Below are 24,691 nucleotides of genomic sequence, written 5' to 3' on the forward strand. Positions count from 1 at the left end.
CTCTTTTAAGCTTCTATTTTAGATTCTTAATACATAATGTGATAAGATTACAATTGATGTTTTGTAGGATCGAAGAAAAGAAAGGAAGCTTAAGGGAAGAAGTGAGCATAATCTAACCATGAAGGAATGGATTTCGACTGCATTTCTCGAAGATTAGATTCTTGAGCTACTACTTAGAGTTAGAATTAGATTGCTAAGAAAGATGTGTTAGCATAGTTTTTCAATGAATTGCATTGTAAGGACAAAATTTTTCCGCAATAAAATAAATTTTGATTTTATATTATTTATTTATCCTTGCAATGGCGTATATGAAAAATTGATGTTTGAATGTTTCTATAATGGATTTGGTTCTTATTTATGGAAAGTCGCGAATTTACCAAATAGGGAGAGTTTCTCATCGCCCAAGTTTCAATTGGACAGAAATTTGGAATCACGCAACTTGGTTGCATGATGAATGAGAAATTTCATATTTGGAAATTAGACTAATTCGTTGACAAAGTGTCAAGTGAAGGACTAGGAGATCAAGCACACAAAGTTGCGTGTTGATCAAGTCCACCATAAGAGTAACAAAGATATTCATCATGATTTACTAAAGGTTTAGTAAATGTGATTATACTTACAAGATTAAGTGTAATTCTAGATTGATTGAAAAAAGGTTTAAATCAATAGTAAAACGAATAAGAAGAATCAAGTAGGCAGAAAGATAAAAGTTTCTCCATTCTAAGAAGAATGGAGAGTACTTTTTATGCTTTATGATGGGTCTTAATGATTAAGAACCATATCTCAATTGATCCTCTAAGTAAATCTTAGCACAATTGTATGTTTAAGAAGAGGAATCAAGGATTGAAGAAATGGTTAAATCAAGAGGTCTATCATACTTCGTTCCAATGACAAGTCTTAAAGTTAAGATTGTGACAATGAGTGAAAAGTATTAAAGGTTTATAACATTCATCAAATGTGGAAAGTTGTGATGTCTTGGATAAGACAAAGACCAACTAGAACCAATTTATGAAGAGTCTTGATAAAAGCTACACTAACTCTTGAATATTTGTTTGTCAAGAAATGTTTATTGACAAAAGGATCCTATATGTCAAGGAGTCAGTGGGAGTCTTAATGGTCCAGAAAAGTTTCAAGAACAAATCAAATAGATCTTATCAATCATCACTAGCACTCGAGTTGAGGTTTACGACCTATCGTGTTGACATCATTTTGTTTCTATGCCGTTCCAATTGAGTTAATTATGCATATGAGTTCTATGAGTTCTCATTTGAATGCATAAAAGGCAAGGACCTTGATCAATGGAAAGTACATTGATAAGAAAAAGTGAGTTGCTTAACTACTTGGAAGACATGGTGGGCAGCTGTGCTACCATAAAGGCAAGAAATCGAGATCAAGAAAGTTCGATCCATATGAGTTTGAATTTGTCGTAAACTTTGGTTTTGACAAATTCACATGGATAGGAACAAATACACCGTTAAATCTAAGTGTCATAAGATTTCCTCCTTCATGAAAATGATTGTGAGGAAATGCTTTCACTAAGAAAGATTTTAAGAAGATAGTAATTGTAAAATTGCATTCTCGAATTCAATCATGGTTACGGTATCCCTTTCCATAATTTGAATTGTGAGGTTTGGCAATTGTTTACACACACATATGAACTATCTAAGGAAAAGGTGTATAAGTTCAAGAAGCCTTGATAAAAGATTATCAAAGCACTAAGTATTAGAAACATGGACTTAAGAAATTCAATAGGTATTGTTTTTCTGAAAGTTAAGATGTTTATGAATACATGTCGAAACTATTTGGAGCATAAGTGTTATGTTTTATAATAATCATCATGATAGTGGGAGCATAAATGTTATGATTGTATGATTATTAAGGCACGTATTGCAAGTTGGCAATATTAATTATAGAAAACAAGAGTTATACCTTGCAAAGTAGTAAGGGTTGTAAAGTTGTTTTGCTATAATTAAGGGAGAGAATATTATGCTTCATTTCAAATCTAAAGGCTTAGGTTGAGAAATGTTAATAAATTTAGTCAAAGGTACATAGTGTGTTCTTAAAATTTTGATTATGATTACGACATTCCTCTTCACAATTCGATTTTTGAGAACATAGCAAATAAAACATTATGCATCGTGTCTCATACGCTTCGGGTATAGGATTGATTGCAAATGCTTTAATATTTGACCATTCTAAAATTTTCCAAATGTCTTGCGAATTTAGAGGGAAAAAGGACTAGAATCGGTTTTGACTAAAATAATTAAACAACTATCAAAGGACAATCCAAAGTTTGACGAGGATTGGTCGCTTGTGAGTAGTTGGAAGCATGGTATTGGATGGACCATATCGACATTATTATTATAGAAAAGATTCTATTAAGAATGAGTTGTCATATGGAAAATATGGAAGCATGTCCATATTGGGAATTGAATATTGAAAATCTATGTCTAGATTAGAAACTTTTATGCAAAAGGATGTTCAAAGGAATGTACTTTGAGTGAGAGACATCATATCTAAGGAATCGTCTTGTAACAATGTCCGATAGTGGACTTTGTAATATCATTGGCAATAGTCTTTGTGACTTTGGTGCAGTGAAATCACAAAAGGATCATTGCATAAAATGTTAGAATCTAGCATATTCTACAAGTAGCAAGAATTTGATATTCTTTCACTTATGAAAAGGATTTGGAGTTGTGAAATGAGAATGATTGGAAGTGTGTTCAATGTGATCTATTTCACAAAGTAAGAACCATAGGTAAACATTGTGTGCATGCTAGGAGCATGGGACAGGTGTTGTAATTCAAGTAAGAAGTTGATTACCCGAAACGGCAAATAATGAGTAATCAATATGGTGATAAATAAAAGGCGTTTTATTTATACTCAAAGGTTTGAGGCCATATGGGATTGGTATTATTCTTGTGTTTCACATTTTCATGTTTTGACTTCCAGAATAATTGAGTTTATTAAGAATAATCGAATTATTCTAACGGGCCACAGTCGTTCATATGTTGGAAGTAGATATGAATGAAGACTGTCGTGAATTGGTGTGTGGATTGTCTAAAGAGCATTAGACATAAGCAAATGTTTGCTACAACGTTCATGAGTGCTTATTTGAGCATTGGATTAAACCCACACTCACTTGGATCACTCCATGAATTGTATCACGAGTGATTGGTGAGACGATAACATCTTATATTTTTGAAACCGAGATGTGTAAGTTGTATCTTGCAAATCGGTTGCACATTGATAATATGTAAACGCACTAGTAACTTGGTGTTATAAAACATATTGTTGTGTGTAATTCGGTAAGTGGGTGCAAGCAATCATTGTATCAAAGTTTATCTGTTCCTTTTATCCAAAGAAGGATAAAAGCGATATCTTTGGGCCCCTCGATGATTTTGTGATGACAAACGTAAATGCTCGGCCGGGCTAGGGCTAATTTCATTTGTTCAATTAGTCAGTCGTCATAAATCGGGAATCAAGATATAGTACAAAGAGAATGATTTGAAATCATATCTCATATGATATCTAGAATGGAGGAATATATGATCCCTTATCTTAAGGACACGCGTATCTGATAGGATCAGAGTTGACATCGGCTTTGGAAAGGTACGATTGCAGATCAGGATCTGAAGTCATACGCATAATAGTTATTAGACTTATCCAAGTGGGAGACTGTTGGATTAGTGTCTAAGTCCATAACTATTTTGGTATGTACTTGACCCGATGGTGCATGGTCCTTTTGGGTTGCCTTCACCAAAGCAACTTGATTGGAGAAATAAATAGAGAGAGAGGTTATTATGATTTATTAATATGTTATAAGAATAATATATTAAAGGAGAAATCATATTTGTTTAATTAATATTGGTCAATAATTAATTAAGAATTAATTTTGTGATCAAATGTAATTAATTAAACTAGAGGGGCTGAATTGTAATTATGTGATAGTTACAAAATAAGGTAAGGATTATTTTAAGGATAGGTTGGACGAATTTGAGGTGATAAGGACCTTAGAATTCGACTATGATAAGGATTCAAGGCTTATCTTATGGGTTGCTTGGTAAGCAAGCAACTAGATAAGGATAAGGACTGAAACCCTATCTCTACACCTATATAAACCCCCTTTGGCTCTTGATTTCGTCCAGACCTTCCCAAGGCTTCTTAGGGACGAAATCTTATACCTCTCCTCTCTTTTTATACCTTCTCCATTTGCTCTTGGTGTTTGTAAGCCGTTAGAGGAGTGACACTTGTGACTCTAAGCCTTCCAAAGTCAATACAAGGAGATTTGGGATTGTTATTGCTACATAACAATCAAGGTAACATTATAAACCTATTCTCATGTTAATATGATTATTTGAATGCTAGAATTAGGGTTTATATTCTTGGATTCAAAGCATGTACAATAGAGAAACCTAGATCCAAGCATTAGGGTTTGTATGAGCACATAGGATGTCTTATGACCAAAACCCATCACTTACTTCCTTGTGAACTTCCTTCTTCTCAAGCGTCACCAAAATCCAAGGAATAAGTTTCAAATCAAGAGAAAAAGCTCTCTAATCTTCATGAAGGCTAGGATCTCATTGATGAGGTGTTGGAGGCTGAAGAGGATGCCATAATCCTTGATATTAGATGCTTAAATATAGAGAAAAACCTAAATATCATGGGCTTGGGTTACAGTTGTTGCCATGTCGTGGCATCCCTTTTACCACTTTGTGATGGCCATCCGAAACACGTTTCATGCATTTAGCATTCCACGTCGTGGTGCTCCATTCACCACATCGTGGCACTAAGTTTTTCCTAAAAAAATCTTACCTTTGATCCCACTAATCCCTCATTTGATCCATTTTGGAAAAATGGTGTTACAATTCTCCCTCACTTAAAATAGATTCCGTGTTTGAAATATGTCCTTACAATCTTTTCTAATAACATTTCAATATGAGTCAAGATCATTTTGAATGCCAGAGACTACGATCACTGACAAAAGGGTTCTAAAACTAGGCTCATAAGCAAACCCAAGCGGAAACTCCCATCAATCGAAATTAAATCCAATACAGTATACCTTAAGCATGTGACCACCTTTTGAGACGGATACCAACTCCAACCTTGGTGAGGGTAGTACTAGGAAAAATGTGACCTCTCTGAATTTAGGTCTAAATCTGTAGACAATCGATTCACCGCGAACCTCTTTGTAATTTGACTAATTGATCTTTAATGCATATTTTGAATAATATATCGTTTCATTACAACTATTATAAGATAAAAGATGGTAAATTACTTTCACATGTGGAAAATCTCAAACGGATCAAACAGCGCAAACTACAACCCTAGTTAATACGCCTGAAAAACTAAAAATTCGTATTAAGTAATTGTGAGCAAAGAAAACACTCTAGTGTCATAGTACATGTTCACTCGTTTCAAAAAATATAAAGAACGTCCAAAACAGAGTTTGTATGCAAAAGATATGACAATTACAAGAAAACAAACCAGTAAAACATTGATTTTCTTTAAATTGCTAAAACTGAATCGATCCCTTGAGGCACTTGCACACCTTATACGAGAATTCTGCGAGCGTTTTTAGACTCAGACTATGGTCTAATATTCAATTTGATACTCTAAATTTTTTAGCAAAAATATTTGCCAAAGTCGAAAAATCGAGCATTTTGGGTCATTTAGACGCGAAACTTTAAATGCGATTTACTGGAGTTCTGTTACTCGAAAAATTAATCTGTTTGAGTTTTTGGAATCCTTGATCTCGGATCTATCAAACGATTCTTTTGGAAAAACTATTCGATGTTGGGAGTTGAATACTGTTGGAATAGTGTCTAAGGCTATAACTATATTCGGTTGTGCATGGTCCTTTTGGGTTGCCTTCACCATAGCAACTTGAAGGATGATTTATTAAGAGAGAGTAAATATTATAAGGAATAATATTTGGCTATTTGATTAATATAAGTCATAAATTAATTGGTATTAATTTGGTGACTTAAAGAGATTAATTAAATAAGAGGGTATAAACTGTCAATTGTTTGATAGTTAGACTTTAGACTGTAAATCCATTAGGATATACCTTGGACGGATTCTAAGAGCTTTAGGATAGCTCAAATCGTCCATAGGGTTATCTATGGAATGGATTTGGATAGCCTTAAGAGAAGATTATCCAATTAGGGTTTAGGGTGAAACCCTTAAGGAGTCTACAAGTATAAATAGACCCTAGGGGTGAGGGAATTCGACACACAACCTAAAGCAAGGAACCTCTGGCCGAATTCCTCCCCTCTCCTCTCTCCTAAATCATCTTGCTTGCTGTTGGTGTTTGTAAGCCATTAGAGGAGTGACATTTGTGACTCTAGAAGCTCCAAGACAACAAGATCAACAAGGAACTCAAAGGTATGATTCTAGATCTGATTCATCATTGTTATTTAACCTAATTAGCTATTAGAAGTCTTGGATTCAAAGCATGTTTAATTAGAAAGCCTAGATCCGAGCAATAGGGTTTTGCATGCGCACATAGGAAAGTTCTTATGGCTAAAACCCATCAGTGGTATCAGAGCCTAGCTTGGTTTTCTTTAAATTGTTGCTTGATTAACTGAAACAAACCTGCAAAATTCGATTTTTGGGTTTATGAGTCACTGACTCGGCGAGTTCCAAGGTGGACTCGGCGAGTAGGCCTGACTCGGCGAGTCCCCTTGTGTACTCGGCGAGTCCAGGCGTCAGGAATGGCCAGATTCGGGATTTTTTCATAATTATCTTATGGAAACTTACCTTAATCATATTAGATCAATCTAAATCCGATTTTTTGATAAATATGACTATTATCTTGATCTAATTAAAGATATTTATCATCTAATAAGATATTTAATTTCCTTATATGATAATGGTTAATTATTTTGATAATTATCTTGAAAGAAATCTTAGATAAATCAAATAAAGATAATTAGGATATTAATTGTTAATTGGAATTAATTGTTATTTGATCCTCCATGTTTTAAATGTTTAAAACCTACCCTAAAGTTTTGAAATTTATATTTGTGATTAAAAGTTTTAATTTAGACAACTTAAATTTCAAACCCTAGATTTTAAAAGGTTTTAAAATACAACCCTATACTTATATGATATTACTAGAATAATATATATATGTATAACTAAATGCTAGTCTTACCGCTAGTAGGCCTCATTCACGAAGCCGATCTATAAGGTGGGTATAAGGTTGCGGCCTATAAAATGGTGCTTAATGGGTGTACACTCACACCCACCGCTTGCTTGATTGGTGGAGGGTCGTTAGCCGAACGGGTAGGATAGGGCAACCTCATCCTCTCATTAAAAGTATAATAAGAAACACAAAGTAACTACACGTTTTAATTTTTTTTCCCAATCTTAGTTACTTTAGGAAAAGTGAATCGATGCAATCCCATGAAATTACACTTTGCACCTTGCTAAGAAGTTAGTGGAGCGTGTGTGGTTTACCGACACACTAATTGGTTCTAAGCGAAGGTGGCAAAGGGTGATTCATTGTTTATCATAGTTCGATGGAGCGTGTGTGGTTTACCGGCACATCGAATAGGTGATCGTTACAATGAAGGCACCAAGTGAATTTGCATGGTAATTCACACCCGCTTTGTGATCCTTGGCATCCCAGTCACAAACAAGAGGGGCATATCGAGATTTAAACATGCCATTGAATAGTTCAATGAATCTCATCCGAACCTAGGAATTCTCAAAAACACTTAGGACTAATAGTTTAAGTTTTGTAATGGAGAATTAGTGAATCGTCATTCACTTACCTTCAATTTATTTGCATATTAGATTACGGCATCCCTTTTCTAGTATGTAAATGTTATTGTTGGATCCTAGCCCTAATTTTTCTTATTGGCTGACAATTAGGGATTCTTGTTCTAATCTATCTTTGTCATTTCTATAGATGTCAAACGCAAACAATGCTGCTGCTAGTTCTTTCACGTTGATGAGCCTTTGCCAAAAGGTCACCTTCGATGGAACGAACTTTAGCGAATGGATAAGATACATTCGCACCATTGCTCGCTATGAGGATAAAGAGTATGTCCTCGATGAGAAGCTCGAGAAAATCAACCCCGAAGTTGCTACTCCCACCGAAATCACCGCCTTTGAAACTCATGAGCGAGATGCAATGAAAGTACATTGCATCATGATCGCCACCATGAACTCTGAATTCCAAAAGTCCTACGAGGACATGTATCCATACGAGATGCATCAAGACTTGTTGGAAAGGTACCACCAAAACGCGAGACAAGAGCTTTACGAGATTTTCACTAACATGATTTCCGCTAAGATGGGTCATGGAGAATCTCTTACCGTGCACTTGCAAAAGATGCAAAGGTATGTCGACCGCCTTCGCAAGTTAAATGTTGACTTCGGCGAAGACTTGGCGATCGACATGGTGCTTCACTCTTTGCCTCCGATGTACAATCAATTTAGGATGACCTACCACATGAACAAAGAGGAGGTCACTCTAAGTAAACTCCAAGGTCTCTTGAGGGTTGCTGAGAGCAATTTCAAGGACAAGTCTGTTGCACCAACTCCCAATCCATCCGCTGCTCCTGTCTTGGCTATTGGTCAAGGGAAGGGAAAGAAGAGGAAAGCTTCTTCGAACAACTATCGCAAGGTGAAAGCCCGAGATGGTTCCTCTTCTAGTGGGACCAAAGTTGATCCCTCTAAGACCTGCTCTAACCCGAAGGAGGCAGAGTGCCACCACTGTCACAAGATAGGACATTGGAAGAGAAGCTGCCCGGATTACCTGCAAGCCATCAAGGAAGGAAAGATCAAGCCATCTTTCGCAGGTATATATGCAATCAAATCTAACGATTCTAATCATGCTATTTCTTGGGTTCTTGATACCGGTTGTGGTTATCACATTTGTTCTAATGTGCAGGGACTAAGAAGAAGTAGGGATGTGGAGCAAGGAAGGATCAATCTAATCATGGGGAACAGAAGATCGTCGCCTGTGACCAAGATTGGAGTGTATTCTTTAGTGCTTAAGAATAGTTTAGTTTTGGATTTGAACAATTGTTGCTATTCGCCAGAAATGGCTAGAAACATCATTTCATTTCATGGTTTATATAGACAAGGATTTAGATTTTCGTTTAATAATGAGAATGGTTCTATTTTGGCTTATCTAAATGGTGTCTTTTACCTTGAAGCTATACCATGTAATGGAATATATGAAACTGTTATGATTGTTGATAACTTAGGAAATGATGTTTTGAATATTGATTCTTCCACTAGTATGGATAAAGCATCCTTGTGGCATTGTCGTCTTGGACATGTCAACAAGAAACGCATAGCCCAACTCCAAAAGGATGGAGTGTTGGAGTCATTCGACCTTAGGGAAGATGACACATGCGAGTCTTGTTTACTTGGAAAGATGACTAAGTCACCCTTCACGAGTACTTGTGAAAGGGGTGAGGGGCTATTGGACCTAATACATACTGATGTATGTGGACCCTTTAGATCAACCACGAAGGATGGGAACCACTTCTATGTGACTTTTACCGATGACTATAGTAGATATGGGTATATCTACTTGATCAAGCAAAAGTCAGAAACTTTTGAAAAGTTCAAAGAGTTCAAGAATGAAGTGGAGAATCAATTGGGTAGGAAAATCAAGATGCTTCGATCCGATCGAGGAGGAGAGTACGTAAGCCTTGAATTCCACGATTATCTCAAGGAGTGTGGAATAGTTTCGCAATTGACGCCTCCTAGGACACCGCAGTTGAATGGTGTGGCAGAAAGGCGTAATCGAACCTTATTGGATATGGTTCGCTCTATGATGAGTTGTGCTTCACTACCTATCTTCTTTTGGGGGTATGCCTTAGAGACTGCCGCCCATATCCTTAACCGAGTCCCTACTAAGAAGGTTGCCAAAACACCTCACGAGATGTGGATGGGGAAAGCTCCCTCGTTGGCACATATCAAGGTTTGGGGTTGCGAGGCTTTCGTAAGACGAGATACTCACGACAAGCTTGAACCTCGATGTGAGCGATGTATTTTCATCGGCTACCCACAAACTTCCTTTGGATATCTCTTCTATAGACCGAAAGACAATGTTGTTTTTGTTGCGAGGAGAGGAGTTTTCCGAGAGCGAGAACTCATAAGCCAAGGAGACAGTGGGAGGCAAATCGAACTTGAAGAGATTCAAGAGTCGATAGATGAAGGAACCTCTACCGCTGGCATTCAACCCGAGGAGGAAACTCCGGTTGAACCATTTGACGAATCCTTACCTCTTAGACGTTCCGATAGAGTTAGAGTTCATCCCCAGTTTTATGGTTTTCATATTACTACCGAAGGGGACACGTATATTAGTGATGGTACACTAGTAAATCTTGATGAACCTAATAGCTATAAGGAAGCCATGGCAGGCCCGGAGTCTGCGAAATGGAAAGAGGCGATGGATAGCGAGATCCAATCCATGTACGATAACCAAGTTTGGAATTTGGTTGATTATGTGCCCGAACGTAAGACCGTAGGGTGCAAGTGGATCTTCAAGAAGAAGACCGACGTGGATGGGAACGTACACACATATAAAGCGCGATTGGTCGCGAAGGGCTTTACTCAAACTCCCGGAGTTGACTATGATGAGACCTTCTCACCAGTTGCGAAGATTAAATCTATTAGAGTAATGCTAGCAATTGCCGCATTTCATGATTATGAGATTTGGCAAATGGATGTCAAAACCGCTTTCCTTAACGGAAAGTTGGCTGAGGATGTTTACATGGCTCAGCCAGAGGGGTTTGTGAATCCGAAGCATCCGAATAGAGTGTGTAAGCTTGAGAAGTCCATTTATGGACTTAAGCAAGCGTCTCGCAGATGGAATCTTTGCTTCGATGAGAAAGTCAAAGAGTTTGGATTTGTACGAAGCGAAGACGAATCTTGTGTATATGTCAAAGCCAGTGGGAGTATAGTAAGCTTTCTCGTTCTATATGTCGATGACATATTACTCATAGGAAACGACATCCCGACTCTACAGGAGGTTAAGTCCTGGCTCGGGAAGTGCTTCGCTATGAAGGACCTCGGAGAGGCTTCTTACATTTTGGGAATAAGGATAGTAAGAGAAAGAAGTAAGAGACTAATTGGACTTAGTCAAAATACTTACTTAGAGAAGGTACTAAAACGTTTTAGTATGGAAAACTCAAAGAAGGGAGAACTACCGATACAAGGAAATGCCAAGTTGAGTAAGACTCAAAGTCCGAGTACCGAAGCCGAGATAGCAGAAATGAGCCGAGTACCATACGCTTCCGCAGTTGGCTCAATCATGTATGCTATGACTTGTACTCGCCCTGATGTAGCCTTCGCTTTAAGCATGGTTAGAAGATATCAAGGGAACCCTGGCAAAGCACATTGGATTGCGGTGAAGAACATCCTTAAGTACATTCGGAGGACGAAAGAATGGTTCTTAGTCCTTGGAGGGAGTGATGACTTGAAGGTGCGAGGGTATAGTGACGCCAGCTTTTAGACCGACAGGGACAACTACCGTTCGCAGTCGGGCTGGGTCTTTACCCTAAATGGAGGAGCAGTGACTTGGAAGAGTTCCAAGCAAGAAACCGTAGCTGATTCAACGTGCGAATCAGAGTACATCGCAGCGAGCGAAGCGTCGAAGGAGGCAATATGGCTAAAGAACTTCATTGGTGATCTTGGAGTTGTACCGGCCATAAAGGAGCCCATGGAGATTTTCTGTGATAACGAAGGTGCGGTTGCCTTGACCAAGGAACCGAGGGATCATGGTAGATCTCGACATATCGACAGAAGATATCACTTCATTAGACATCGTGTAGAAGAAGGACAACTCGTAGTGAAGAGGATATCATCAGAAGATAACCCAACAGATCCGCTTACGAAGGGACTGAGTAGGGTTAAGCACTTGCAGCATGCTAGGAGTATTGGGCTGAAGGATGATATTAGTATAGATTAGATAGTATTAGAAACGTATAATAGATAAATGTAATTAACATTTGATGATTAAATAAAGGAGTTTTATTTATGAGTAAAGTTACTGTCACATGTTAGTTGTTTAACTATTGTTTCACTTTGCATGTTTTGACTTCCAGAATAATTAAGTTTATTAGGAATAATCGAATTATTCAAATGGTCCACAATCGTTCATATGTTGGGAGTAGATATGAATGAAGATTGTCATGAATTGGTGTGTAGAATGTCTAGATGGTGTTAGACATAGCAAGGGTTGCTGCAATGTTCATGAGTGCTTATGAACTGGTTTTGAGCATTGGAATAAACCCGCGCTTGCTGGAATCACCTTATGGAATACGATATAAAAGGTGATCGCAAGACGATAATATCATATAGTCTTAAAACCTAGATATATGGTTTATTATTTGTTAATTTATTGTGCATTGATAATGCGAAAACGCATCAGTAACTTGATGTTATAAAACACATTGTTGTGTATTGTTGGTTAATGAATAAGTAAATGCATATAAGTCGAAGTTTATCTGTAAATTTTATCCTAAGAGGGTAGAAGAGATATCTTGGCCACTCGATGATTTGATTTGACTTATGTGCCGGGCCCGGTCAGAACTAAATTGATGTGTTCGATTAAGTTCTATGTCGAATAAATCGGAGATCGAGAAATCGAATGCTAGACTAACCATTCCATAGGATTGTCAGCATGATATCTAACAGAGGACTGTAAGATCCCTTATCTAAAGGACAAGATTGATTAGATCAAAGTTGACAGCGTCTTTGAGAGCTACGATTGCAAACCGTATTGTACTTGTATAGTTACTAGACTTATCCAAGTGGGAGACTGTTGGAATAGTGTCTAAGGCTATAACTATATTCGGTTGTGCATGGTCCTTTTGGGTTGCCTTCACCATAGCAACTTGAAGGATGATTTATTAAGAGAGAGTAAATATTATAAGGAATAATATTTGGCTATTTGATTAATATAAGTCATAAATTAATTGGTATTAATTTGGTGACTTAAAGAGATTAATTAAATAAGAGGGTATAAACTGTCAATTGTTTGATAGTTAGACTTTAGACTGTAAATCCATTAGGATATACCTTGGACGGATTCTAAGAGCTTTAGGATAGCTCAAATCGTCCATAGGGTTATCTATGGAATGGATTTGGATAGCCTTAAGAGAAGATTATCCAATTAGGGTTTAGGGTGAAACCCTTAAGGAGTCTACAAGTATAAATAGACCCTAGGGGTGAGGGAATTCGACACACAACCTAAAGCAAGGAACCTCTGGCCGAATTCCTCCCCTCTCCTCTCTCCTAAATCATCTTGCTTGCTGTTGGTGTTTGTAAGCCATTAGAGGAGTAACATTTGTGACTCTAGAAGCTCCAAGACAACAAGATCAACAAGGAACTCAAAGGTATGATTCTAGATCTGATTCATCATTGTTATTTAACCTAATTAGCTATTAGAAGTCTTGGATTCAAAGCATGTTTAATTAGAAAGCCTAGATCCGAGCAATAGGGTTTTGCATGCGCACATAGGAAAGTTCTTATGGCTAAAACCCATCAAATACATCAAACTAGGATTGTTTTTGGGTAATCAATGGAATCCTTGGTCTCCCCTCTCTCTCTTTCTCTCTCTCTCTCTCTCTCTCACACACACACACACTCTTTTGCCCTCTATTTTCTCGGCTTAGAAACACCACCCAAAGCCACCACTTCAACCGTCAAGAACCACCACTACTCCACCCCAATTGCCCCTGTATTTGTCGAGCAACCACCACCACTTGGTTGCCACCTCTTGCTACCATTTTTTTGTGAAAAATCCAAGACCAAGTCTCAAATTTTTATTGTTTGTTTCGTGTGTATTGATTCCAAACAACCGGATAAAAATTCATTGCTATATTGTGCTATCTCGCGGTGCTTCCTGGAAACGATCACATTCTTGAGTCAAAACCAAGTTCATGTATCCAAGGTGAGTGCTTACGACCTTGGAATGGCAGCAAGGTGGGTTTGGGCGGGGCATGGTTTCCAAAACCCTCCCTAATATCTTTTGGGCATCTTATCGGGGCTCCCCATCGGGTTTTGGGTATCTTATCGAGTTTACAACAATTCATAACGAAATATTTATCCCGGTTTAGGATACTTTGATGTCTTATAAAAAAATACATGCTCTAGCCTCCCTTTTAAATTAAAAATATGCATCACTTTAATAAAATAAATTTTATGCTGGTATTTAAAAAATTATTTGATTTAAGATAAGTATAATATCTCAAAACATAAAAAAGCGATTATTCACACCAAATTATTAATAACTAAAAGGATTATCGATAGTAAGTATCTTATCTTCGAATGAGTGCAATTAACATAAAAAGGATTCGAACATACTATATATATATATATATATATATATATATATATATATATATATATATATATATATATATATAAGCTTTTTATACCAAAATTATGGTCTATTCAATACTTGGTTTACCCCTCTTAAACTTTATAGGTTGCAAAACTGTACCACATGCAAGTAGTTCAAATCGATACGTTTCTAGAGGCTACTCGCACACGTTCATATTATTTTTATACAACTTGAAATGATTTTTGCAAAACTGCATATCATTTCAGTCAGTCTGTGAAAACGATAATTTTCACCTTAGTTTGGATACATATCATGCTTGGGAAAACATCCGGGTCAAAGTAGACTCAATTCTTAAGCCTTGAGAATTTACGGATCCTAATTCCGACTCTTCATGATTTTTCTAGATTTTTTCTAAAACATAGACAAAATCGTTATTCTAGATTAATTTTCCTATTTTGTCTTACAAATCATATCAAGTTTATAAAATCTCATTTCATCAAGTAACATGTTATTTACAAATAAACTAATCAAAACATGTTATATAGATATATTATAGTTGTTATAAATATATCATGACTAATAAAAAATGATGTATCTTTCTACTACAAAGTGGGATGAATTTATGTATAAAAAGTTTTTCATAAAACGTGTGTCGTAAACGGTTATCAATTCTATAGTTTTCAACTTATATCATGCATATATATATATATATATATATATATATATATATATATATATATATATATATATATATATATATATATGTAGGTTTATATATATACAAGCTATAAAACTTATATCGTAGATTCTTACATGTACTTGTGTATAATTCCATAAGATTTGTCACTTATTTAAACAGATATCATACATTGTTACGCTTATACATATCGAACATACTCAACTTTTATCCGTACAATTATATTCGTATACCTTAGTTAATGACTTTTTTAGTCAAACTTTATGGAATAACTTTATTCGTATATCTATTCAATTTTATCCGGATCTGCGGTTGCTAACAACATCCTTGGCAGATAACTGTATCCGTATATCCATATATCAGTTTATCCATACAACTTTATCCATATAAATATCTTAAGTCTGTACCTATGACGTCTAAAGAAGCATTGCAAGGATTATATCTAGTCACATAGTTCGGTTATAGGACTCACTATAAACATTAACTAGAATCTCTCTCTTACTTAAACCATGAGCTTGGTTTCTTTCAAAACTATTTTACGTATGAATTTACTTATGCAATGATACATTTTGATTTTCAAAGCTTATTCAAAGACTCTTTACAAACATAGTTTTTTAGTATGGTTATACTTACAAAGAAAATACTTTTTGGACTTTTTAAAAAGTATCATTACTGTTGATAGTAGAAAACTTGCAACTCTTACAAACCTTGTGTTGACCCTAAAACTTACATGTATTCTCAGGGAATCAGTAATCAAGCTTTCAGACAGAAGGTTAGTCATAGATTTCAGGCGACCTATTTATCTAGTTTTATTTTATTATATCAGCCTTCCTGTTTAAGGCAACTACTATACTTTATCATTATCTGTAAGAACCTTGTATTCAAACTTTAAAATGAAATACAACTACTGTATTGAATTAATATTCTAGTAGGATCGATATATTCTAAACAACAAATAAAACAATAATATTAAAGGCACAAGAATGGCTCAAACAATGTTGAATGATTAAACTTTAACACCTCAGAAGAGCTCAATGAAGAACTTCGACTGTAGAGGTGTTTAGGGTTACAAAACGATAACAAAGATAATAATCAATATCTGCACCTAATACATACATGCATGCACTATATATATACTACGTAACCCTAGAAAAACACAGATGGACAGGCCCAATCCGGTTTATACAAAACAGTAACACAAGCCCATGACACAACACAATAATCCTACAATCTCCCTCTTTGCGTCCATGGAGCCGAGAGCTCAGTTCGGTTGAGCTAATGAAGACTTCTTAACAGTTTTGAACAGCTTCGATATAATGGCCAAAAGAGTGTGACGATACGTAATGTACCATCGAAGCATGTCCGTGAAGTTCTTCTTATCAGACCCACTGTTCTTCTTGCACCGATGAATGATGTTAATGATGTGCTCCAAGCAATCGGTTGAGAACAGATGCTTATCAACAAGAGCAAATAAAAATCTGTTATGTTCGGCTCTTGTGAACATAACCGTTAGATGCGTAGAGTCTATTTGGCCTATTGTTATTTTATTCACATCTCCCGGTTTCGAAGTCGGCTTCACAATCGGTTTCTTGTTCATAACACTGGTAATCTCCTGATCCATCTTAGCCACTTTGTAAACATAAGAACCCAACATCCTCTTCAGATGATTCAGGATCGGTTCATACTCCTTTGCATTTTGTAAGCAGAATGTTGTATAACAGAATCCATTCATGAGGATTCAAATTTGGAAGATCTGCAAGGGAAATGATAGAGATTGAGTTGCCTGAACCTCGAGTAACTCTGAATTGAACATTAGTGAATTTCCTAGCAGGTGTAGGCTTCGGCACCTTGACAGACGTGATCTTCTAAGTACTCCACGTCAAGTACTGAGGTTGACCGAACTTTAGATAGAAATGAGTAAGCTCTCGATCAGTTTGAGGGTGAGGCGAAGGGACTTCGGCAGTTGAATGAAAGCAGTGAAAAACGAACGCCTTTCTTGTCATAGGCATTTTGAATTGGGAGTCCCTCGTGTTTTCAACATCAAATGAAGCCACTGGTTCCAACCAGAAAACACTTGGGAACTCTAGCGCCTCCTTTATCAACTTCTCCCTAGTCCATGGGGGAAAAGGGCCTTCTTACACTCAAGAGCATCATGCTCTTCTTTCTTCTTCCTTTCCTTCTCCTCTTCTTCCTTCGGAATCCTCTGGTTCTCATTTATTTCTCGATCCCTCTGCCTTCTTTTAAGAATATCGGTTATTGTTTATTGGTCTTCATCACTATCAACATTGGATAGGCCCTTCTTTTCTTTATCCCAGAACCTGAAGCTTCATTACCCTTTGGTTTTGGTTTGATCATGACTTTTGGTTGAACAAGAGGTTGACTTGAAGGATTTTCTACTTTGACTTTCACGCCTTCTCCCCCTTGTTGTGAAGTGACCATCGGCTTCAGAACACCCTTTGTGACAACCCGATATTTCGAGACAATGTAATGTCAAACCAATCAAATCTAGGTCAAAATATAACTTTCCTAAAATCTTATTTGGGTTAAATAAAGTAGTAGGAATCGTATCAAGGTTTTCGTACATATCAAGAACCCTAAAATCCGAGTTATAACGAAGAAGTTATGACCAACCGAAGATTCTCGGCAAAACCAGCAACAGCGATTAAACGAAAAACACGAAGTTTCAATACAATAGTTTTTAGCCTTAAGTATCTAAATGAAAGTTATAGATAACCTCAAACCGTGAGCGTACATAAAAAGAACATCAAAATCTGACTTCGGATGAGGAAATTATGATTTTCCAAGATTCGGGTATAGCAGTAGACAGCTAAAAACTCGAAATAGAGCTCAAGATACTTTTAACCGAAACAACCTAAATGAGAATCTAAGGTCTCAACAATACTAGAGCAACGGTAAAAAGTCTGACGAAAACGGACGTCGGATAAAGAAGTTATGAATTTTTGAAGAAATTCCTTAATCACGTCATTTTAATAAATAAATAATAAAAATAATTTCATAATTTGCCAACGGAATCTAAACGAAAGTTGTAGATCTTAGTCTCACCTACGCGTGGATATAAAGAACGTCGAAAACGGAGTTCGTATGAAGGAGATATGAATTTTAGAAGTTTATTTAAAATAAATATAAATTTAAATATAAATTCTTGGTAATATCCGAAGGGGAGTCAGCAGATAGGACCGGAGTACGCCTTGCGTACCCTCGTACGCCCCGCGTACTCGAATCAAGGGCCTCGGATCGTCCACATCGCCCCTATGCGAAGCTACCGACCCGCCCCATCCGACCCGTCCCATCCGATCCGTCCCATCCGAAGCCGAGGCAGTCGAGGACTCGCTCATGCATGACGTATGCATACGCGCTGTGTACGAGCGTACGCCCCGCGTACCGAGGCTTCTCAGACCCCCTATAAATAGAAATGCGAGGGTTCCGGGAAAATCACCCCATTTCTCTCCTTTCTCTCACAATCTTGCCTCGATTTCCATGCCCGTTCAAACCCGAAGCTCTGGTCTTTTTGCTCAAGTCCCGAGGGTCGATTTTACTCCCGAGATTCCCGAGAATCCCGAGAAAAATCCGTTTCCCAAGATGAAACTCTGCCCGGTTTTCCATCTTGCTATCTTCAAACTTTCAAGTGAGTTCATACCCCTTTAATCAACCTTTGAAATGATTTTAAACGTTTTAAATACTTAAGGGGGGGGAATACAAGTTAAATACTTATAGTTATTGCTTCAATCACATGTGATTGCATTAATCACATGTGATTAATAACTAGGGAAACCAGTGATTTTATCACTGTTCAAACTATCTATCAAACTGTTTTACTTCAAAATGTTTTACAAACCCTTTTACTTTTCAAACTTATTTACAACTGTGATTCAAACAAATGTTCCTTATAATTAAACTGTTTTATCAAACCTATGCCTTCAAATTGTTTTATAGATTGACATCAAGTCGATCTTTTCTTAAAATAATACTTATGTTTCAAATGTCTTATAAAAACTTATTTATGCTTTTATATTATAAATTGCATGCCCATATATGTATAGATGTATAAATAGTGTTTAAAGGGCTTAGGAAGGCCATCCGCCCTATTTCCTTTTTCTCGATTTGGATGTGGTCTGGTGGGATTTCGGGTGACCATTCGAAGGTCGTTTCAATATTAATTATATATCAAATATACATATATAGACATAAAAGTACTTCCATATTCATACGTACTAGACACACCATTAGTAAGTTACCATCGGGGTAACACATGATCATACTATTACAACTGCTAGATCAATGAGTCAGTTCATTCATGAGTCCATATACAACTATACTATGAGAACATATACAACTATACTAGGAAGAGAACATATACAACTATACTAGAACGAGAAACATTACCCTTACATTAATACGTTAACAATTGTGATCCACTGTATCGGAGCATGCCTTAAATGTCATGGCCCGAGTTGTAGCTAGAATTCTCTTGGAGGGAGAGCGTGAGTTTGCGTATAGATCTATACTGGATTGACTATCTTACACCTTGCTGCTAGCTACAGTCGGACCTGCAGGTCTGCGGGTGCCAAACGTCATTTCGTTATTACGACCATTCATTATGTCGTTGTTATCAGTCGATAGTATGGTGCAATTTATCACATAATGCCTTAATATAAAATCCGGTTTAAGGTAGTTAGTACATCAGTAGTTCCTATAATACAAAACTACAGTACTACAATGATTTACCCATTACATATTTTTAGTGATAACCTCACTTAAACATTAATGTACAAACAATATTTTGATTAAATGATAGTTACACTTGGGATATTACACACTTTTACAACAAACGAGCGTACAAAACAGTTAAGCCTTGGTAGAAGGCTACTTTAATAGAAAATATAGGTTTTTCTGAGGGATTCAAACTTTTACAAACACTTACATATATTTTACAACTTATACTTACGACAGGTTCAAACGTTTTGATAACAAACATCGACACTAAAATACTTATGAGCTCACCAGCTTAATGTTGATAAACTCTTTCAAAATAACTTGTATTCTCAGGTCATCAGTAGACAGGTACCGATGCTAGGTTTTGAGAAGATGGAGCGCATTTAAGACTCATCATATTATTATTTTGATTTAACTTATATTTTTGGTGTCTAAAACTGTACAGAACACACTTGTATTAAAATTATTTATTTAATGCAATGGATGATGTTGTTTGCTTATTTACATTTACTGTGTTGTGATACTTTACATGACGTCCTTCGCCCCAGAACGTTTCTGCCGTTCTTGGTTTTGGGGTGTGACAGATTGGTATCAGAGCATTGTTTATAGTGAATCAAGTATATCAACCCATAAAAGATATACTAAACTATAAACCCATTAGGGATTAAAGCACTCTGACCAAGAGTCTATACTTTAAATATTAAAATATTTAATTAAGTATACTAGTCTGCATTCATACTAAAATCAGTGTCACAATGACAAGAACAAAAGTGTTACGATTGTTAAATATCACAAGTGAGCTCGGGGATGTATGGTCAGTCCTGGGAATGGCATAGCCTGATCAACTATGCTGGTCCTAGGAGTGATTAGCATATGCCCTAGAATGGTTGTGATATGTTAACAAGTCTAAAAACTTACCAACAATACCACAAGGAGATCAGTAGAACTTAAAGTTAAAATACTACAGGTGTATTTTGTACTACTAGTTACACGTATACTATATTCTTATACCTCTCTTCTCGCATAGATTTAAATGCCTGGATTCCATCACAGCGACCCGTACTTTCCAAATGAAGGCAATGCCGGGTGGATCGATGAAGAGCCTGAAGATGAGCATCCAATCCCGTTGGATGATCACCTCGCAGAAGGCTTTTCTGATGGATTCGACTCCGAGCCTGAAGTCAACAACCTACTGCTTGTAGGTCAAGCCTCGAACAACAACCCCCGACCAGCTTTTCCAGGTCCTACTCCCTTATGGGAAAACAACTTGAATTGCTGGAGTGATGAACAGGGTCAACCCTTACCATACCTTGGGGACCGAAGCTTCTACAACATCAGTGATGGTGGCTCTGCTGACCGAGCTCTGCCTGTTATTATTCGCAGAATAGCTCGTAATGTCGAGCAAGGTCGAGCAGCCATCGACCGGGTCATGGAGATTGATGCCAACTCAGGTGTCAACACAGTCCGCATCCGCCGTCTTGAAGAAGACATGGAACGGACCCGGAGAACCAATGAAACCCTGCAGCAGCAGCTGGCTGCCTCACGAGCTGAAATCTTGGAACTTCGAGCTCGTCAGAGGGCTCAGGATCGACACCTTCAAGAGGTGTTTCGTCAAGTGTCCGACCTCAGGGCTCGCCATAGGAATTCCCATTGCCGTTAGATGATGTCTAGTACATCTATGTCTTTTTATTAAAGAATAGCCTTTAACATCTGTGCTCTAAGGAGCACTTGTCTGTAAAATATTCCTAACTTTCAGTACTCTAATTAGGAATCTAAGAACTATCAAACTTTTCTATATGGTATGATGTAAGACCTACTGTTAGGTCGATTTTCCCTGAACTTATTATATCAGTAATACCGGTATTATTGAAATCTATCTAATCTGTGGGAAAAATCTATACACTTGTGCTTTCCTACTAATATTTCTTATTGTGATTTCAAACACTCATTCAACTGTTGGGCTATGGTTAGTTAGTCCATGTGTCACTCTCACGTTGCTTACAAATTGATTCTTACCACTTTTCTTATCTTTATAAACTTATAGATGAAAGATGCCTCCTCGCAAATCTCCCAGGAATAATCCTGCACCACCACCTCCGGTCATCGATACTGTAGCCCTGAATGCTGACGTAGCTGCAGCAGTGGCAACTGCCATGGCTCAGTATCACTCTTCTGATGCCAGCAGAGGTGGAACCCCTGTGGAATCAACCCCGGTTGAAACCCCTGTGCGCTCGAGAGAGTGCTCATACAAGGATTTCACAAATTGCAAACCGAAGCCTTTTTACGGCACCGGCGGAGTCATTGCCCTCTCACAATGGCTCGAGAAGACTGAATCAGTCTTCGAAATCTGTTCATGCCCTGCGGCGAGTAAAGTCAAGTACGCCGCATGCACCTTTGAAGGAAAGGCCCTGACATGGTGGAATGGCCATGTTAAGGCACTAACTCTCGTCGTAGCCAACGACATAGGCTGGGAAACAATGAAAGACCTCATGACTGAGGAATACTACCCGAGGTGCGAGATCCAGAAACTGGAGCAGGAACTTTGGAACCTGACGATGAAGGGCACCAACGTGGTCGCTTATACTTCCCGATTCAGCGAGCTGGTGGCCCTCTGCCCCAATATGGTTCCCACCGAGAGGAAGAAGATCGAGAGGTACATATAGGGGCTAGTGCCTCCGTATCAGGGGAATGTTCTAGCATCAAACCCCGCTACCTTCGACAGTGCCAAACGATTGGCACAACGACTCATTGACCATGGAGTCAAAACCCCTGCAACCACAACCACCCTAGCCATCCCGGAACCCTCCAACCCGCTGATACTAAGCGGAAATTCTAGGATGAAAAGAAGAAGCAACAGGCTGCCAAAAAGCAGCAAATTGTGGCAATACATGCCGCAATAACCCCTGCTGCTGCTACTACTGCTCCGGTGGGTCGGTATGCTGGAAGTTCGCCCAAGTGCAACAAATGCAACTACCACCACAACGGCCCCTGCCGTGAAATGCAGTGCTCAAACTGCAACAGAAAAGGACACACCATCCGTTTCTGTAAGTTCCCGGCACAACCTATCAACCAAGTCCCTGGCTCTGGCGCGAGCCCAACCTGCTATGGATGTGGTGAAGCAGGCCACTTTAAGAGGGACTGCCCCAAAGCGAGGAATGCTGGAGGAGCAGGGAGGGTACTAGCTATAGGCCACGGGGAAGCAGTTGCTGACCCGACAGTGGTGACTGGTACGTTCCTCCTCGATAACTCCTATGCATGCATTCTGTTCGATAGTGGAGCGGAGCGAAGCTTCGTAAACCATAAATTTGCTCGCATGCTTAATCAACCACCGCACGCACTCAAAGAACTATTCACAGTAGAAATGGCTAATGGAAAAACTGAAAGTACGAGTTGCATATACTTAGGTTGTACCCTAACTCTAGATAACCATTCATTCCCAATCGACCTCATGCCAGTCTCAATAAAAAGTTTCGACGTTATCATTGGCATGGATTGGTTAAGCCTTCATCGCGCCGACATCATGTGCTACGAGAAAGCAGTCCGTCTAAACCTTCCGTCTAACGAAACTCTTATAGTCTACGGCGACAAACCCGGTGCAAGTCATCGCATCATATCAAGTATTCAAGCACAGAAGTATCTGCGTAAGGAATACCATGCATTCCTTGCTCACGTCGTCGACACGAGCCTCGAAATGAAAGAACTAAAGAACATCCCTGTAGTGAGAGACTTCCCCGACATTTTCCCAGAAAAACTACCCGGGTTACCTCCGCAATGACAGGTCGAGTTTAGAATCGACTTAGTCCCAGGAGCTACCCCAGTAGCCAAGTCGCCCTACCGCTTAGCACCAGCTGAGATGCAGGAACTCTCTGGTCAACTTAACGAACTGCTCAACAAGGGCTTTATAAGACCGAGTTTCTCACCTTGGGGAGCACCGGTCTTGTTCGTTAAGAAGAAAGACGGATCATTCCGTATGTGTATTGACTATAGAGAACTCAACAAACTGACGGTCAAGAATCGTTACCCTTTGCCTCGCATAGATGATCTATTCGACCAACTACAAGGGGCGAACTATTTTTCTAAAATTGATCTAAGATCCGGGTATCACCAGTTACGAGTGCTAGAGGAGGATGTGCCGAAGACAGCCTTCTGAACTCGTTACGGACATTACGAGTTCGTGGTGATGCCATTCGGATTGACCAATGCGCCCGCAGTCTTCATGGATCTGATGAATAGGGTATGCCGACCTTACTTGGATCAGTTCGTCATCGTTTTCATTGATGACATCATGATCTACTACCGAAGTAAGAAAGAGCATGGCGATCACCTGCGACAAGTTCTAGAGACATTACGAAAAGAGAAGCTTTATGCGAAGTTCTCGAAATGTGAATTTTGGATCCGGAGAGTCGAATTCTTAGGACACGTGGTAAGCGAAGAGGGAATCCACGTGGACCCATCCAAAATTAAAGCCATTGAGAACTGGTCAGCACCTAAGACGCCTACTGAAATTCGTCAATTTCTAGGTCTCGCTGGCTACTACCGCAGATTCATTCAGAACTTCTCTCGAATAGCGAAACTTCTTACAAAACTAACCCAGAAAGGCGTGGCCTTTGACTGGGAAGAGAAACAAGAAAGTGCGTTCCAAACGCTCAAACGAGCCTTGTGCACCGCACCAATACTATCCCTTCCCGAAGGAATAGAAGACTTCGTAGTCTATTGCGATGCATCGAATCAAGGGCTCGGATATGTCCTGATGCAGTGAGGTAAGGTCATCGCCTACGCCTCGAGACAGTTGAAGACACACGAGGTTAACTACACGACCCACGATCTTGAACTAGGAGCAATGGTGTTTGCTCTGAAGATATGGAGACACTACTTGTATGGAACGAAGAGCACTATCTTTACCGACCACAAGAGTTTACAACACATTTTCGATCAAAAGG

Source organism: Lactuca saligna, chromosome 5, assembly GCF_052625555.1.
Source record: "Lactuca saligna cultivar CGN05327 chromosome 5, ASM5262555v1, whole genome shotgun sequence".
In the NCBI taxonomy this organism is placed as follows: domain Eukaryota; kingdom Viridiplantae; phylum Streptophyta; class Magnoliopsida; order Asterales; family Asteraceae; genus Lactuca; species Lactuca saligna.